The sequence below is a fragment of the Lagopus leucura genome, unplaced genomic scaffold, assembly GCF_019238085.1.
Source record: "Lagopus leucura isolate 7727_CA_CO unplaced genomic scaffold, USGS_WTPT01 Super-Scaffold_100157, whole genome shotgun sequence".
Classification (NCBI taxonomy): Eukaryota; Metazoa; Chordata; class Aves; order Galliformes; family Phasianidae; genus Lagopus; species Lagopus leucura.
Window position 1 is genome coordinate 20,046,907 of NW_024962334.1, and position 18,592 is coordinate 20,065,498.

Below are 18,592 nucleotides of genomic sequence, written 5' to 3' on the forward strand. Positions count from 1 at the left end.
CCAAAAAAAAAAAAAAAGAAAAAGAAATTCTGGTAAATGCAAAGGTAGCTAAACTTTCCATCTTGGACAGTCCACAGCACTGCAGAACTTAATCAAAGAATACAGTCTATCAAGGCTTCATGACCTCTTTCATAACATGCTTTCATTTTAAAGTGATGTCACTATCAAATTGTCCATAGTCTGAAACATGACAAAAAACTACAGAGAGGAAGAAATTTAAAGAAACTTCAAGAACATTTCTTTCTAATCTGCAAACTCAAATTGCTGTTTCTTTAAAACAGCTCACACACATCCGTGTATGCTATCTTCGATCCCATTTACAGTGGCATAGTAAAAGCTGTCTGACTTTCTTGTCTTTGACCCTCAGTTTTATTGCTCAGGGGTCTCAGAGAAGGTTGGGGTGGGAAGAGAGGAGAGAGACAGATGTTAGTTCAAGCAGTACCTTCATAGAGTGATGATCCCCACTGGTTTCTTGGCTATGGAATCTCTCAAATTTGCACAAGTTTCCAGGCCCAGTGAGTGACTTCAGTATCAGTAGTCAGAATGACTTAGAATATAAGTCCATCAACAAAAAAGTGGAGAAGACTCTCAAAATAGCCAGTTAAAATCCCCCTATGCAAAATCAGAAACAGCAAGTTAGGTACTATAACTCTTCTCCATCCCCAATTTTGGAATCCCACTGCAACAGATAAATAATTTCATGTTTTGGCTTTTCCACAAGAAGGTTTTACGAAGCCAGGGTCTTGACCTAGAAGAGTAATTGCTTTGCCAACTGTCTTCAGCACGGCAGTTAAGAGGACTGTTTCATCACACTAAATGAGTTCTCAGGGCAGTCAGTCCCATCCACAGTAGTTTCTGCTTATTATACTCCCCATTAAATTCCTCTTTACCAGAAGTGTATTGGGCCTGAGAGATATATAAAAAGAGAGCAATGTACCCTCCTGTGGATAGATTGGTTTTTTGAACAGAACTAACTCTAAGATGGTGGAATAATTTAACATAAAGTTATTGTCAAGTTCCTGAGTGAACTTAAAAGGGCAATGATGTCTTCTTCCATAACGCTAAAATACTCAGTGTTTTCTGGATGTTACAAGATGAAAAGTCATTCATAACAATCATAGCTACTGGAAATGGAAAACAAGTACTATATTGACCAGCAATATTGGCCATACAGAACATAAAAGAAGCAAGAATCAAATAGATGAAGTAGTCATTGGCTACTGCAAATTCAGCATTGAAGTTAAATGACCTTATTTTTCCCCATCATTTTGAAAGGCCTGAAACAAAACCTAGTCTATGAGATTATGCATTTTCAGAAAGTGCAAATCCCTCTTCAAAAAAAGCAAATCAATCTGTTTGATTGGTTTTGCTGGTTCTCTTTAGTTCCACTCCCTCGAAATCTCTATTTTTCATTGATTTTCCTCTACACTGGTAAAGGAAATAGAAATAAAACACAAATAGAAAGGTTGTAGGGCACTGGAAGAGGCTCTCCAGGGCAGTCATCTCACTACTGAGCTTACAAGAGTTCAAGAAGCATTCAGACAACACTCCCAAACATTTGGTCTAACTTTTGGGTCATCCTGTGTGGAGCCAGAAGTTGGACTCAGTGCTCCTTATGAGTCCTTTCCAACTCTAGATATTCTATGATTCTATGAAATCTGAATTCTGCTTCAACTTTTAGGACACCATGTATGTTAGCATGGCCTGCAGCATACCTTCACACACTGCACTGGTCACGGGGTGGAAGAACCAAGACTAACATTCGAGACTGAGACTGGCCAGCAGTCCCCTCATCAAAAAGCAGCTGCAATTTCTAAGCAGCTTGAGCACACACTTCTCTTAATTAACAGATTCCAGCAGCTCAGCTACAAGCATGCTATACATAACCCACATGTGTGTGCAAAGCCAGACCTCAGTTTGCTTTCTGGCACAGCTGGGGAGGGAAAAATAGCTTGAGAAAATGGATATAAATAAACTACATGCAGATAGCCAGAACATCATCTGTGGACAAATCCAATGGCAGAGCAATAAAAGCGCAAGCTCAGTCACCCAACCACTCACTGGATAACTGGTCCACATCACAGTGTTTGTCTGCACATAGGGAGCCATTAAAAGGAGCAGAGTGTCATGTTGAAACTCCTTTAACAACATGCAATTTAGAAGAGTATTTAGCAGCAATAATAGTACAGTACACTGCTTGAATTTTTTTTTTCCCATTAATACAATATCATTTCCATGAATCAAGCTTACTGATGGCACCAGGGATTTCTCTATAGAAACTTGCCATGGTAGCAAATAGCAATGGCACTTGATTCTGTAAGAAGGAATTTGCATTCAGTGTCTGAAGCAGCTGAAACATGAAAGAGGCTTTCTCAACTGCAGGAGTGCTGGCAGAACGTCTGTTTTTCGAAACACAGTGTCAGGATTTAAACACCACATCACTCCTCAGCATAAGTTTTCAGACCCACATAGGCCAGCTTTCACACAGAAGGAATCAACACTTACTTTTTAATACCAGAGAGACTGGTCTGAAAATAGCTCCTGCAGCACTGGTTAAAAAAAAAAAAAAAAAAAAAAAAAAAAAAAGCTAAGTCTCTATATTTAAAATTTCATTTTTCAAATTACAATCTTCCTGTCCAGTACAGTGGGCAATAAGGGCTATGAAGGAAAAAGATACTATCAAGTATGCATCATTTTTCAGCTCGACATAGGATTAAATCAAGGCCAAAAAGGTTGAGAATTAAATAGTCTTGTGAATATTTTTAACAGATTGTAATTACTTGGAATTCAAAATGCAATTACTTGAAATTTTACACGCTCAAATTTATTTTATTTTGAGCGTGTGCATTTGTGTGGGCACACATGTGTATGCGTGCACACTTAATGAATGAATTGTGAGCATATTTATCAAGCTCAGGCAGCATACACCAAGGTGCATTGCAATTTCTTGGTCCCATGTGCCTGGTAACCATTTTTTACAGTGATGGAATCTGTAAACCCATCCTCGCTCTCCATGTAACTTCCCTCACCTATATTATCAGCATACACTGGACTAAAGGAAGAGAAGGAAGTGTAGGAAGCAACTAGACATGCAGACATCCAAAGACAAGACTGGACATGTGAACTATGATTCAGAATCAGCAATTCAGATTTTTTACCATAAGCACTAAATTGAGTTTAATGCCAATGGATTTTACACCTCTTTCTAAAGGTGTCAGCCTTCTAAAGAGGTGACAGTCTTCTCTGTTCCTACAAGTATGGAGTTCAAATAAAACTGAGTTCAAATAAAATTAAGTATTAGCAAATCCACTGATTACCTCAGGACAAACAACATGCTTGAATTACCCACAGCTGAATCCAGCATGCTAACAAAGCTAATGTACCACACAGTGTTCTATATTCTTCAAGGAGGGGATATAGATTCCAGAAAAGACACAGTACAATAAAAGCACCCAAAACAAACTTAAGAGATGTGTTATTTTTGATACCTACTACAAAGAAGCTTCCAATAAAAGATCTGGCTGATTTAAATCCTTCGGAAGTTTTCACTGATAAAACATTTGGGAGGGATGGAAAACATTTTTGTGAGTTTGATCTTCACTGGGATGCAGCAATTCAAGATGGTCTCAGTGTAAGATTATCTGTGGTGGTTTTTTTGCAGCCATCTGCTTTGTGCACTTCGAACTTATACAAGCTATTACACAAATGTATGTGCTCATACTCTCTCCACCCACCATAAGTGCTTACAATATTCACCCAGAAGTTAAACCCTAGTACAAACTGAAGAAGCTGGTCACCTCTAACACAAAGAGTAAAACTGTGTTTGAGGCCCCAAAGCCCTGGACAGCTATTTAGCAGTGAATAATTTCAAATTCTATTAAATAAAAGGCAGAAAAAGACTAGAAAGAAAATAATATATTATGATGAAGTTATTAAAACTAGATACAGTAGAAGGAGTGGCTGAGAAGGAAAAAAATAAATGTTTCATAGCCTACAGCACGTTCCAACTGATGGCACAGGAAACACAACTGTCCTTTTTGTACAGTCTAGCACTGAAAAAGAGTGCTTTCACTATGCTGGGAAGGGGAGCACTCAAATGGGACTGCCATCTGCTCCACCTGTCTCCATGTATATAGCCTGGCATTTCTACAAGAGCAATTACATTATGCTGACTGCACAGGCTCCCAAAAGCTTAGGGTTCAATTTGTCACCACGTATCATCATTTCAGACTACCGTCTTAAAAAAAAAATTCTTTAGACAGTATTAGTAGGAAGTGAGATTCCATAGGAGGCATGAGTTCTTGCTAAATATTACTGAAAAGATGTAAGTGTATGCTCAGCTGCAAGGAGATAAGTAGTTCCAGTGACTCCAAAGTTAAGGTATTCACTACAGTTGTTTCTGAGAATTAGGCCAGAGAAAATGAGCAAACAAGAAGGAAGCGAATTACTGAATGGAAAGTTCATTCTGAGGTTTACATTCAGATCCCCTCAAGAGAAGCTGATGAGGTATTTGCATACATTTAACTTCAATCTGTGAAATGTCACATAGCGTAAGTAAGTCCTGATTAACCCACTTGGTTCTCAAAGGTTATTCATACCAATATATCCCTAATAAAATGCTATCAACTATCCTTCCATTCATTGCTTATTTCTGTTTACCTAAGAAAACTCTCCTATTTCCAAAGTACACCTAAATTCTTAGGAAACAGTGTGGAAGCTAAAATCAAAATGGCTTCTTAGCTGCAACTAGAAGGATAAGTATTTTGATTAAAAACAATCTGTGCTACAGACATTTGGAGATCTGCCTAACATGCTTAAATTCTATTTTAACAAATGGCCAGTATTTTTATAGTCTTGATGACTCTTCACTTTTTTTTGCCTTTTTTCATCCAGTTAACTCAGGCAGAAGTTGCCAATTAACTCTAAAAACAATGCAATAAAAGCTTTAGTAGGACTTCAGTCTTGATTACAGATAACCTAGTAATTCTAGAGAATATTTGCTGAAATTTTTACTACTTCCCATTTGCTTCTCACCCCACTTCTATACAAGAAGTATATGCATGTTGCATTTCACCTCAGTTTTCTTCCCAACATTATGTTACTCCACTAAGAGAAAAAACACCTCTACATGGCCCTTACTTTCAGAAGATCAAATTCAGCTATTTTGAGAATGGAATAGATATAACATTGTCACTTCTCTCAGCGACAATCAACAGTTAGAGGAACACTTGACCTTCTAGTGCAATTTCAGCTGCTGCATTACTTATAAACTTAAAAAAGGACTATTTGTTTTATCCAATACAATCAAAATGTCTTATCCCAAGAAGAAAGAGCACTTCAAGAAGTCTAATCTTGTTCTTGGTAACTGAACCACTGGTACTTTTATACACTTGACAACTTACGTCAAGGCTGAGAACTTACATAGAATATATTCCACTTATCCCAAACTACAGTTCTGCCAGTGACATTTCTTGTTCAAAGGCAGTAAGAACGTCACCTTGAAAAAATATTTTTTAACATTTTGTTGGGGTGCTGCTTCTTTCTTCCACTGACCAATGAAAGGATTAAACACAAGAACTTTGACTTTTGTCAATAAGCATGAAAATGGGACTTTGCTGAAAAGCAAAGAGGAAAAAAAAAGCCCTGTCTCTCTGGGTCAATGTCATCATATTCCCACAGGTAGTAGAAACTATTTCTATAACACTATGGCTCTATTTTGTACAGCAACCACTGGTCGGGTTCTAAGATCTCATATCAGGCTGATTTCACTGATCAAAGTACATTTCCTGTTCACCTTTAACACCAGATGGTCTAGAATTCCTATCTCCAACCTTTTCAATTGCATCAGAGGACTAAACCAAGAACTTACAAAAACGTATTTTCTGGCATCTTAGAAGTCACTATGTGTGATATATGTCCATATAAAAATGGAAGTGTTTCCCAAACAATACTGAGCGTATCAAACTGCTAGTTGCCTGCAGAACGATTAAAGTAAAAGATAAGCCAGCTGCTATAGTTACACAGAATCACAGAATTCTAGGCGTTGGCAGGGACCTCAAGAGATCACCGAGTCCAACCTCTGTGCCAATGAAGGTTCCCTATGGCAGGCTGACAGGTGAGCATCCATGGGTCTTGAGTATCTCCACAGGAGACTCCACCACCTCCATGGGCATCCTCTTCCAGTGTTCCCTCATCTTTACTGTAAAGAGGTTGAGTCTAAATACAGGAAAACATAAGGATGAACTTCAGGAAGAATGTTTTTCTTGCTTTTTTTTATTTAATCACAGCAAACTGAAACAGATGATTGTTTCCTTACTGTCCATGCGTTTCTACAGGATGATTGAAAAACCTGCTTCCGAGCACAGTACTGCCAGACAAACTTAAAGGAGTATTTCTCTTGATAACCTAGCTTCAGATGACCACCCATTATAAGCACAATGGTTTCTGAGCACAGTAGGTTCATGCAGGACTTTATGACCCACCAATCCAAAACTCAAACTACTAAAATGATCAACTAACCCCACCATACTGCATCATTTTGTGTTCATTAAAAACACACCTGTGGCACAAAGATGATCAGGGGACTGGAGCACCTCCCCTGTGAAGACAGACTGAGGGAGCTGGGCTTGATCAGCCTGGACAAAAGAAGGCTGTGGGGTGACCTAATTGCAGCCTTTCAGTACCTAAAGGGAGCCTACAAACAGGAGGGGAATCAACTCTTTGAAAGGGTAGATAACAGCAGGACAAGGGGAAATGGTTTTAAATTGAGGGAGGGAAGATTTGGGTTGGATGTCAGGGGGAAGTTCTTTACTATGAGAGTGGTGAGGTGCTGGAACAGGCTGCCCAGAGAGGTTGTGGATGCTCTGTCCCTGGAGATGTTCAAGGCCAGATTGGATGGGGCCCTGGGCAGCCTGGTCTAGTATTAAATGGGGAGGTTGGTGGCCCTGCATGTGGCAGGGGGGTTGGAGATTCATGATCCTCGAGGACCCTTCCAACCCTGGCTATTCTGTGATTCTGTGGCACAAGAGAGCCTTTAAAACTACACAAAGATATAAGCCAAGGCTAGGTCCACCTCACATACAGGATGCCTGTGTGGAAGATGTGTTGAGAAGAAAGAAGTCCTACAGCAACAGACAGGTTTCTGAAGAGCAGGTAAACAGGCAAACAGGCTCCTGCACTTGGAGGCTAAGTATCCTTCTGCTGTTTCAACTGGACACATCATAAGGCAGCAATAGTCAATGACAACAAAATCCGTGAGACATCTTGTCAGCCTGACATGTTTCCTAAGTTACATATATGGGTAATCATTAATCTGTTGCAAACTTACCTCCAGCTCTATTACCAAAATGAAAACCAGTACAGGCTCAGTCCTCATAGTAGGCTACAAAGATACAGATATCACATCTCAGTTAGCAAGTGCTGCAGAGAAAATCCATATCAATTATTTAAAGAAACTAAAGAGTAATCCAGGATAAGAGTTTCTCATGTTTAGTCAAATAGATCTCCAGTGCACAACAGCAAATTATGTATGAATACCCGTCCAGGAAGAAGTTGAACTAGTTTTGCATGGAAGCATCATGAATAGTAAAAGTATACCATATAAATAAAATGAACAGTCCACAAAACAAATCCAGATTAAAACATCCTCAAGTTACACATTAGCTAGACTCTGGGAGATTGCTTAGGGAAAATAACTTGTACGCTTAGTTCCTTTTTATACTTTCGTACAATCATTAAGGTTGGAAAAGACCTCTAAGATCATCCAGTCCAACTGTCTGTTCATCCCCACCATGCCCACTGACCACGTCCCTCAGTGCCACGTCTCCATGGTTCTTGAACACCCCCAGGGACACTGACTCCACCACCTCCCCGGGCAGCCTGTGCCACTGCAGCACTACTCCAGCAGAGAATAATGTTTTTCCTACATCCAACCTGAACCTCTCCTGAGGTTTCTTTCCTGGACAGGTTATGAATGCTGGGCTTTTTCTTTAAAGACAAGAGCTCTGTTTTTTTACACATATATATGTTTGCACATATTCTTAACATGTATATAAAATACTATATAAAAAAAATCCACTGTATATGTATGCCCATGAGTATATGTGTACAAACACAAACAGTAACAAACGTATTTTTAAAGAACATTTAATGGACTGACTGCTTGCTCTAGCCTATTAATCATAACAATCCCATTCTGTTCAGACAGATAGGTAACAACATTGAGCAAAAAATGAAGAAGAGAAGTCTTGCAGGGTCTTTCTTTAGAGCAGCATTAGTAATTTGGAATTCTTTCCTCACAGGCAGCCACTCCTACAGCTGCTTACTTGCATGCAATGTTTTAGATTATCCTTTTGGATTTACATTTGCTGCCCAGTGACTCATGTTAAAAAAAAAAAAGAAAAAAGAAAAAGCAGAGCAGCAGATGTGTTGCCTTTGCTGCCCACTAGGTGGACTTTCTTTCTGGAAATTTTCAGTTGCGCGCCTTCAGCACTGTCAGTCTTTTCTCTTTCCATTACCCACCAAAAAAACAAAGATCAAATCTCTTTGGAAGTTGGTCATGTGTAGACCCAGGGCAATTACATACGATGTTATTTTAGTTACGAAAAACACACTAAATTCTGCATTCTGCCACTGCTGTAGATTAGCATAAAGAAATTTCTCCGAAGTTTGTTGTTAATAGTATTTAGATACTTGGGAACAGTTACACAGTTCTTTATCTGGAAGCTGAATTTAAGGCTATTCAGACACTATATGTTCTGGCCCCAGCTCTCCCTTATCAAGAGACACACACATCCAAAATAAACATGTTACAGCTTCTCTTTTGTCTTCTTGAAAAAACTATTCAGAAATAATGTTAAAAAGAGCTCCCGATAGATTCTGATGGTTTCAGAAGCTGCACTGCATGTTGGAAGTAAGATATGGAGTTAGATGGACCTTTGGTTTGATCCAATGAAAACTCTTTATCATTTGAACACTTACCTTATTAAAGAGCAAATACTTTCAAGTTTGTAACGTATTATGTGCTAGGCTGCAGGACTTCACCAACAATGCAAGTAGAAACAGTTTTATCCACTAATGTTGCATTGAGCAAAAAACAACTTGCACGAACATATAATGTTCCTGCACTGTGACAGCAGATGCCAGCTACAGAAATGGACTGCCTCTACCCATGTTCTGACTATAGAATGTCTTTACACCAGAGAATGACAACATTTTCCTTCCGCCTATTTCAAAGCAGCACTGTACTCTCCAACAAGGTTCACATATATTCATCTTTGCAGATTTCCCTGTTAAGCAGTTAAATGCACAGCTACTTTTGAAACCAATTAAAATCAAATATAAACAGGCCATTTATATAAAGGTATATACAAGTACTTCAGAATTATTTTCCCATCATGGCTCACAGTCAGCTACCCAGAGAACTATCCTTCCTGCTGAAGCTCATGAACAAAAACGGGGAAAACATTTTCTTATCTGTTCTTTCCAAAGACTAACCCCTTTCCTCTATTTATTTCATACTAACATCTTTATGTCCCTAGACTTCGTAACAGAGGTAAAAAGAAATGACATATTTTGTTCACACAGCTTCTTACCAAACTACTTCAGTTTGTCAGATCCAGATCTGACAAAAGCATCACTTTAGCTAGACTTACTTGAAAATCAAAACTGATTTAGTTTGCTTACTCAGCTTATTAAGTAAATATTTCTGATATTTGCAAATTAAGAAACTCTACTAATAAGACTATAAATTAATGTAACCTTTAAAATACAGGTATCTTTAGCAATGCTAGTCAAGAAAGAAGGAAGAGTAGCAAGCATTAAAAGCGAACTGAATTTTGAATTAATTACAGAAAAATAAAACTCAAAACTTGCCCTGAAGAAAAAAAAACAGTAATCTAATTCAAACTAGTCTATGGCTGTCCAGAGAGATTACCTTCTGGAAGTAGTAATTACATTTGTAAAGTAAAATCACTGACGCCTGGGGTGGGGAGGCCCAAAGGATTATTTTCTTTTTTTAATTTTGAAATGTGTATAAGTTTCATAATGCCATGAAGACTGAGAAAAGAATTTTGAGTACAAGAGTATACGTTCTGAGTAACGGGCTTCTTTGGCGGTAGTAATCAGATACGTGTAACGAGTACAATCACAGAGCCCCAGAAGTCACCTATGAATGAATACAAAGTTCCACTTTTCCTTATGAGTTTTCATTCCAAAACAAATAGCAGTGTTTGGGGAACTTCTTGCAAAGGCACTTTTTCCAAATCTGTAATTAGACTAATCCTCACAACTCCGAAGAAAAACTCCTACTGGTTCCACTGGACGTTTCCCTACAGGCTTTTAGCAGTACCTTACAAATGAGATTACCTAAAAGCAAAACAAACTCCACAGTATATTCTCATAAGCTCTGTCTTTCCTACTGGTCCACAAAAAGAGTTTTAATCCAACAACGTATCCATTTACAGCAAGACCTAACAGCACTATTCTGACAGTCCCATTGTGACACAAAAGTGTCACAAAATAGTTTGGGCATCTTTACAAAAAAAAAATAAGATGCACAGTCAAACAAGGTTCTAGACTTATGTCTTATCTACAAAAACTCTAGATTTTCTAGAATTTTCTGGATTCCAGAAGCTCAAGTTCTGGATAGCTAGAAAGAAATGATGTGAAACACTAGAGGCTTTGAATCAGGTATGAAGCATTTACCTCTCTTGTAATTATCACATAACTCAGGTCAATACATCCGACATCTTCCACTTTATTAGCATAGGAGTCCAGCTGCTGAAGTCAGCCCACCTCTTTTCCATTCCTCATTCATTAGTACCAATGCAGTACTTCTTTCTGCACCCCGTTCAACAGTTTTTCTGTTGCTGCTTACAGCTTTCCTGGCCTAGCAGTAGCGTGTTCTGCTGCTGTTAATGTAGGCCGTGCTGTTTCCAGAGCTATTTGCCACGATTTCCCCATTCAATGCATATCCTTCAATTCACAGCCAATAAATTCCCTTTAGCAGTAAACTAGCATGTTCCCAGCACAGAGTAATAAAAAAAGTTCCAGCAAAGAGAACACAGTGACCTCCCCAAGCAATACTCTACTCGGACGGAAGAATCCTTGTTAAATCCAATTCATCAGACCAAGATTCTGAAAAGTACCAAGTTTTGGCTACAGCGCATTTCTTCAAAGCGTTGAGCCACTTACGGCTGAGCAGCACTGGCTGCGCCTGCACGGAGCGCACGGGCAGCCAGCCGGCTCCGCTGCCACGGCGCGGCCAGCAGAGGGAGCGCTCGGGCCACATTTCCACAGAGACACGGCGGGGGCTCCGGCCGGCCTTCCCACCTCCTGCTCCGAGCCGGAACAGAATCGACCCAACACCATCTTCCCGCTCCTTGCAAGCGCCCAAACGTCTCACCTTCTCACCAGCGCGCACCTTCAGTCACTCTCCCATTCCAGTAGCTACGACTTCCAACGCTGTCTTCATCCCAAAGACTTGTAACTTGAGGGCAGGGTGTAATCACATGTAATTTTTTCCTATGTAATTACATGTAAAAATTAAAAGAACTCGATAGCCAACTCAGTGCCCTCCTATGCCTTTCCTAATGTTTCTTTTAGCGCATTTAGGGTCTGTCCTCAAAACTGCCCAGACAGGGGCAGCAAGAAACGGACACTATCCCGGCAGGCAAGAGCAGCAACTCAACTACAGCTGTCCTCAGTGAGACCAGGTAATGCTAGAGAAGTGTTGTTTGAAACCCAGTAGATCTGGCTACCAAAAAATAGTGAGTCTGCTTTAGACCATCTTACCACTATTGAGCCAAGACACTTACAAAATCACAGAGCTAACATCAAAAGATAGGATGGGCAACTTCTTACACAACAGGTTCATGCAAAGGTTCAATTTTGTCTCGGAGGCAAATGGGCCACCCTCGAGAGTCATGAAAGAATGAAAAACCACAGAGCCAGCCCAAACATCACCAGCATCTCACTTCAAAATGAAGCTTCCCCTGAAAATCGCTTTCAATAGCGCACACAGCAGCATACACGAAATAGAACAGTATCCTCAGAGAGAGGATCGCATCTGACAAACGCCAATTACATCAAGTGCTTTGGGAAGTTGCTCCTCTACTGCACTGAGCAAATCCGTGCAGAGCTTCACTGATCAGAGCTGACCAAGTCAACTACTGCTCATCCCAGTTTGCCCTCATTTACCAAATCTGACGTAAACAGCAAAACCATCTCAGCAGATTCACAAAGAAAAAGCAACTATCTGCATGATTTGCATTCAGATGACTGCCTTCCAGTCATATAAACAATACGTTTCACTTAACAGTTTCTCCCTGCCAGCATGTTCTTTACCAACGAATGCATAAATTGAACTTTCAATTGTTAATTACACCTCCTCCTGCTCTTCTACTGACACAAAAGACGAAAGCGAAGCTGTGAGAAGCAGTATGGCTACAGGAAACTTAGGACCGTTCAAGTAATTTCTAACCAGCAATGCAGCGTTGCTACAGCACAACAGTGCAGTACACTGTTAAGCCAGAATTGCTTGGAAAGGTGAAAAACTTTTCATTCCATTCATTCGCTAGGCTGCAGTTTGTCCCCCCAGTTTTAGAACTTCTGCTGGATAAGCAGTTTCATCTTGCCAAAAAGACTTCTGTGAACCTCCAACAGTGGATCAGGAAAGGCATGGGGAGGAATTTTAATAGGAAGGCATGTAAAGGCTGACTTACCAATTGGCCCACTGACTTGTTAAAAAAAAGAACTGCCACACAGAAAGTTGCTGAGATGTCTTAAATACAAAATACACAAAGGCTCCCATTTGACTATTGCATAGCTATCTCCAACCATCAGATTGGTAACAAAGAAATGAACATGGAATCAAATACTAAAAAATAAAACATAAATGGAAGTACATAATAACAAGCTTGAATGACTGACACATTTTTCCTTTCACTCCGCACAGACCTACTTGAGTTCTCCCCCACATTACGTTATTAGCCATAACAAAAAGCTTGATGCTGTTTACCCTCAGTCTACTTACCCTGCCTACTTACCCTCAATCTACTTTCCTCTATCCCATGTTTAGGTATTTAAAGTGATATCCCCTTAACTTTTCATTAATGCACATTTGTCCAGTGGGTGGAGATAAAGCTTTAATTAGAAAGCTAAAAACAAAGTATTTGAGTAGCTACTCTTACTACAGAAATGACACTTGAATGCCAACATTACCTCAGCAAAGAGGCTTAAATGAAATGATCTTAAAGTTTTTCTCTTACCTTCTAATTTTCATTATTTGGAAAGTATTTTGAGAAAAATGTTTGAAATAAACAGATAAAGACTAAAGATACTTTGGAATCAACAGCTGTGTCTCCACCTACTGGAAAAGTGAATTCAACTGCAATATTAATTTGATCCTTTGAAATGCAGATATGCACAAGCCATTACAGCAAGGTACCAGTGCGAGATGCTGAGAACCAGTTCTCCTCTCCCCTCTACCAGAAAAAGCTTGTGGAAATTACTGACTTTCCCCAAGGTCAGCATGGATTTCATAAGGTTCCTATTCTCAAATGGTTGCCTGGTCAATATATTCCAAATAGCACATCCAAGTCATTTCTTACATAACATTTGCTGCCAATAAATGTGAAAAGTCACCTACTTGCAATATCTTACTGGCTTCCACTGTTTTCATGAGAGCCAGACATTAATGTTAGGACGAGTTCTTTAGACAACTGACATGGGTTAAACACACAGAACCGTTAACATGGAGCATTTTCAACATGTAACACTCTTTTTTAAAAACAAATGAACAACAAAACCACAAACATCTTGAAAATAATTAAACATAAGAATCTTCAATGTTTCAATCTTCAGTAATTGAACATGAATAGAGAATCTTCAACTTTCAATGTTTCATTTTACTTATTTAACACAGCTATGATACTACTCATCACTTTACTAACCAACACAAAATAGCAAGGTAAATGCTTTCATAAGAAAAACACCTCTCTCAACCTCTTTTTCATGTCAATTATTCTTGTAAGAATGACATCAGCCATGACTAAATAATTCAGGCTTCCTTTATTCTGTCAAAAAGAAATTTTTGAGCCACAGAATGGCATATTAACATCATGATGCCATAGCTTACCTGAGATAAACTTGATGGTTAGCAATAATGACCAAGGAACCAAATAAAGCCTGAACTTTGAAGAGGCCTTAACTGCTTCCCTCACAACTGAACCTGAACCATTCTTCTGACAATTTGCTGAGCTCAGGTTAGAAAGATTTTAGTCACACCTGTACCGAGTTAGCCAAAGCCAGTGACTGGCCCAGCTATCTGGCACTGCCTTCTCGCTAGCACACACTGAACTGAAATCCTACATCAAATTGAAGCTCTGAGACAATCACTGCCTACTATTTGTCCTGTGACAAAAAGGTCACACTGATAGCTTCATGTCCATGAAAACAAACCATTACGTTCCTCCAGCAGCACCTGTGGCCTGCTTGTCTGTATTTCAGCCTGCCTCTCACCTGTAAGACTTAGCCAAGTTCAGTTTTTCTTCACATTATGAGTATTTTCTATTGTGGAGGACACTAAAACTACATTCCCACAGGCTCGCTTTTCATCCTGTGATCATATTCCACCTCATCCTTCCACACAAATGACCCCAGTGTTGTCTGTGCCACTCTGGTTGCAAGACAGTTCTAAAAAGTCATTTTTCACCACTTATGCAAGGCCAAACACACTTCAGTTTGCGCAGCACTGAGCTCACATAACATAGGCTGTGTACCACTGCAGCGAGCTGTTTGGCTTCCTCTCACGCTTCACCTCCTCTACTGGCTCTTCTTTCCTCGGGAGAAAAACACGAACATCTCATTCAAAGCCAAGTCAAAGCAACAGAAAGAATGGGCAGCAAAAAGCAAATTCAGGTGCACCTGGTGTTGAGAACCCATCTGTCCATGCTACAGTATGCCTTCTGCAGCAGATACTTTTCTTTATCTTGTAACACAATTACTACTCAGTCAATTTCTCAAACCAGGGTGAGTCAATTCTTATCTGTTTTTACCTTAAACACAGAACACAGACCATATAATTTAAGCTTCTGTGACTCTGTTATTCTTTCCAATCTGAGGACAGCTTAATTCATTCCACATCTAAGTGGACACTGTAACACCTAAAATGCTACCATAAACACTGCCATGAATCCAGCTCTGTTGTTGCCTCTTAAAGCAAAGGAAATTCCCTCTTTCCTGCAGCACGAGGAAAGCATCATTTGTCTACAGATCAGCGTCCTGCACAGTGTATCAGAGGGCACTCACAAGAGCCTGCAGTGGTTGCATCAAGCATGGTTTTAAAGGACACAAAACTTTTTAAAAGCTGTATTCTACAAATAAATACATTTAGAAAAATGGTATGATTCAGGGACTGAGTCACTGCATGAACAGACTCACACTGAAGGCTCTTCTGCCAGTCATTACGGTACTATGAAGTTTCCCTCAGATCACTGACCTCTGTTTCTACACACAGACGTACCCAATGCGAGGACCTAATACCAAGCAGGAGCCTGATTGTGACAGCATAAGTTGAGTGTTTGAGGGCAATGCTCAATCACATCCTTAAAAGCGTGAAACATACTCTACCAAATGATTTGGCTGGCTATTTGGATTTCCTTTTGTACTGTGGGTAAGCATCAAGTAGAAATGTCAGAAGTAATCAGATTGTCCAGATTTCTATTTCTTTATCTTGTTGAGGTTTGCATATATTCGGAAGAAGAAAAAAAGAAGACTAACATTGTATGCTTTAAATAAGCAGCTTTCTACAAATTAGTTGATTTTTTTCCCTCTTTTTTGAGATTCATTTTCCCTTTTAGTCCTCTGTAAGACTCCTTCGTGTTAGCTAGACATATTTTCAGCACTTTCTTCATTATTTCTATTTTACCTAAAAACCCATATGTGATTACACCATGATTTATGTGCACAGCTTCCATTATTTGCTTAAGAAAAAAAAGCAACAAGAGGTAGTTCAGGAAAGGTCCAATTGCACATATGTTGCAACAGCTTTTCAATCGTTTTGGAGGCTTTGGGTATGCGCAGTTAGCCCACTAATTTAGCAGCAGAACAGGCATCATTCTGAGCTGGTACTGTGTATTTGTCAATAATTTCTGTATTAAGCAGCTTTGACAAACGGAAACTGCAGTGATCCACAGCATCAGAAACAAACGCACACAGAATCCAGAGAAGCTGAATATACACACTTCTGGCAAGATGCTGAAGGTTCCGTAAAAATTAATAATGAAGAGAGTAGTATTGTGTCTCATATAGAAAAGAAATGAAAAACTAATAATGGGAGCAGCCTTACGGTGACACCGTGCTCGGTACTGCAGATTTTTCAGAACAATATGGATCTCAAGTCATCTCTGTAGTGCAGTGCTCGAGAACAAAATAAGGAAAGCGACATCATCAATTCCAAACATTTCAAGGGAGGAAAGTAGATTTCATAGATTTCTCTGAACAGTTGCTTAAAAATCACATTACCATTAGTTCAAAGTAGACATCAATTGTCAGCGCTTTATTTAAATGAGAATTTACAGCATTTTCAAGAATTTTGTGACAAACATTGAGCAGATTGATGGTCGCATGGCAAAGTGTTAACAGCCAGCCACCTCAGCAGAAACAAAAAGAAACATTACGATGCTACTGTCAGGTTGAACAGACACTATCTGTACAGAAGCAGTACGAAAGATTTGTTCAAAGCTTCCTTTAAGTCCGACATCTATTTATAGCCACCCAGCCTCTCTACAATTTCTCACAGTCCCTCCTCCTCCCCAAGCCAAGTCGGGGAAGTTTAATGGATGCAATCCTGGGCCTTGTGCCGCAAGGAGCTCTGCAACTCTCCTCCTGTGCAATAAGACCAGGAATGATAATAAGAGAATGCTCTAGTGTACGCAGGTGCCAAACACACTGGATAAACCTTATCTGCGCTCCTTAGGAACGAAGTTGTTTTTTGTCTGCCAGCACACTGACAGCAATAAACCACACGAGCATCAGAGCTGATGTAAAGGTACCTTCTCTCTGGCCACAGACAGACAGAGCCAACCACAGCTGTTCAAGTGCGCTCTGACCCTCGTGCAACAGCAATGTCACCCCTGTACCTCCCCACTCCTATTTCAGTGTCACAACCGTACACTACACCTTCCTCCAAGAGACCGGTCTTCTCCTGTCACGCAGCTTGCGCGTTAGACTGAATTTCCACCACCCAACCACGCACGTCTCCATGGAGCGTTGCTCCGGATGGGCTCTCCTCCATCAACCGGCATCTCCCCGACAGCTGCACCACCGCCGAGCGGTGCACCCATCTCTCCGCGGAACTCCGCCACGAGCGGTACCGCCCCAGCACCGCGTCCCTTCGCCCGCAGGGCTCGCACGGAGCCCGAGGAGGCGAATGCGCTACGGGAACTCTGCCCAACGCGCTGCCCCCGCGTTTCCCCCGTTCCCGGGCAGGGGCGGACGGAAGAGGAGAACGGGCGACTTCCTCGGAGGGACGCGGCCGCGGACGGGGCGGGCAGAGATCAGGAGGGGAGGAATCATCCCGAAGGGAGCGCGGATAATCCGCGGGGCACGGCGGGGCGCGGGGCGGGGGATAATCTGCCGGGAAGGGGATAATCCCCGGGAGGGGGGCGGATCCCGGGCGGGGAGGGGCGGGAGCTCCGGTAATCCACTGGAGGAGAGAAAACGCGGACGGGGGTGGGTGGGGGTAATCCGGGCCGGGAGATGAGGCGCGGGGCTCGCGGGGACACGGCCGGGGGCGGCGGGAGGGAGGCCGAGCCCGAGCCCGCTCCGGGGCCCGCAGCCTCCTTCCCCGCGCGGGGCGCTGCCATGCCCTGCCGTGTCCGCCGTCCCTTAGGCCCGCACGGCGCCGCTACCTGCGGGCGGCTCCGCCCGCCCCGCGTTCGGGGCTCCCGCCGCCGGGCAGCGAGCCGCGCCGGATGGCCGCGGGACCCCGCCTCCCGCTCCATTTCCCCGCCGGCTCGCCGCTCTCCCTCTTCCCCCCCCCCCCCCCCCCCCCCCACGCACACGCGCCGCCCGCTATCGAAACTCACCGGCCGGCACCGGCTCCCGCTCCCCGTCCCCTCCTCAGCGGGCACCGCTCAGCCCCATCGACGGAGCCGTGGCCCGCGGGCCGACGGTTGGCGGAGGCGCGAGCCGGAGCTGCCGCCGCTGCTTCCCCCGCCGCTTCCTCCGCGGCTCCGGCCCCGCCGCTCTGCGCCCGCCTCGGCGCGCGCCGCCGGCCTGCCAGCAGCACGCGCTCGCGCTCCTCCTCCCCCGCCCCCTGCCGCCTCCGCGGCGCGCGCGCGCGAGCGCCTCCTCTCCGCTCCGAACCCCCGCCCGAGCGAACGGCTGAGCGCGTGAGGGGGCGCGCGCCTCTGCCGTCCAACCGCCCCGGGCAGCGGCCCCGCCCCTGCGGGTGTGCGTGTGTGTGAGAATGCGTGAGTGCGTGAGGAACTGCGCGTCTGTCGGCGTGTGTGAGAGTGTGTGTGTGTGTGGAGGTGTGAGGGAGAGCGAGTAAGGGCGTGTGCACGAGGGTATAGGAGTGCGAGAGTGC

At 42.3% G+C, this 18,592-nt stretch overlaps 1 protein-coding gene across 4 annotated transcripts in view; it reads right to left on the reverse strand.

Moving 5' to 3' along the window:
• The window catches only part of PALS2 (protein associated with LIN7 2, MAGUK family member), a 56,195-nt gene extending 38,022 nt beyond the window's left edge, over nucleotides 1-18,173 (reverse strand). For 3 of the 4 annotated variants that reach the window (XM_042888366.1, XM_042888368.1, XM_042888365.1), the window contains exon 1: nucleotides 18,090-18,173. The gene's annotated coding sequence lies outside the window, so the exon portion shown is untranslated. Of the gene's footprint in view, nucleotides 1-14,137; nucleotides 14,154-18,089 lie in introns of those variants that run through there. The other variant, XM_042888367.1, reaches the window with a different exon arrangement.
• Between the last annotated feature and the right edge of the window lie 419 nt (nucleotides 18,174-18,592).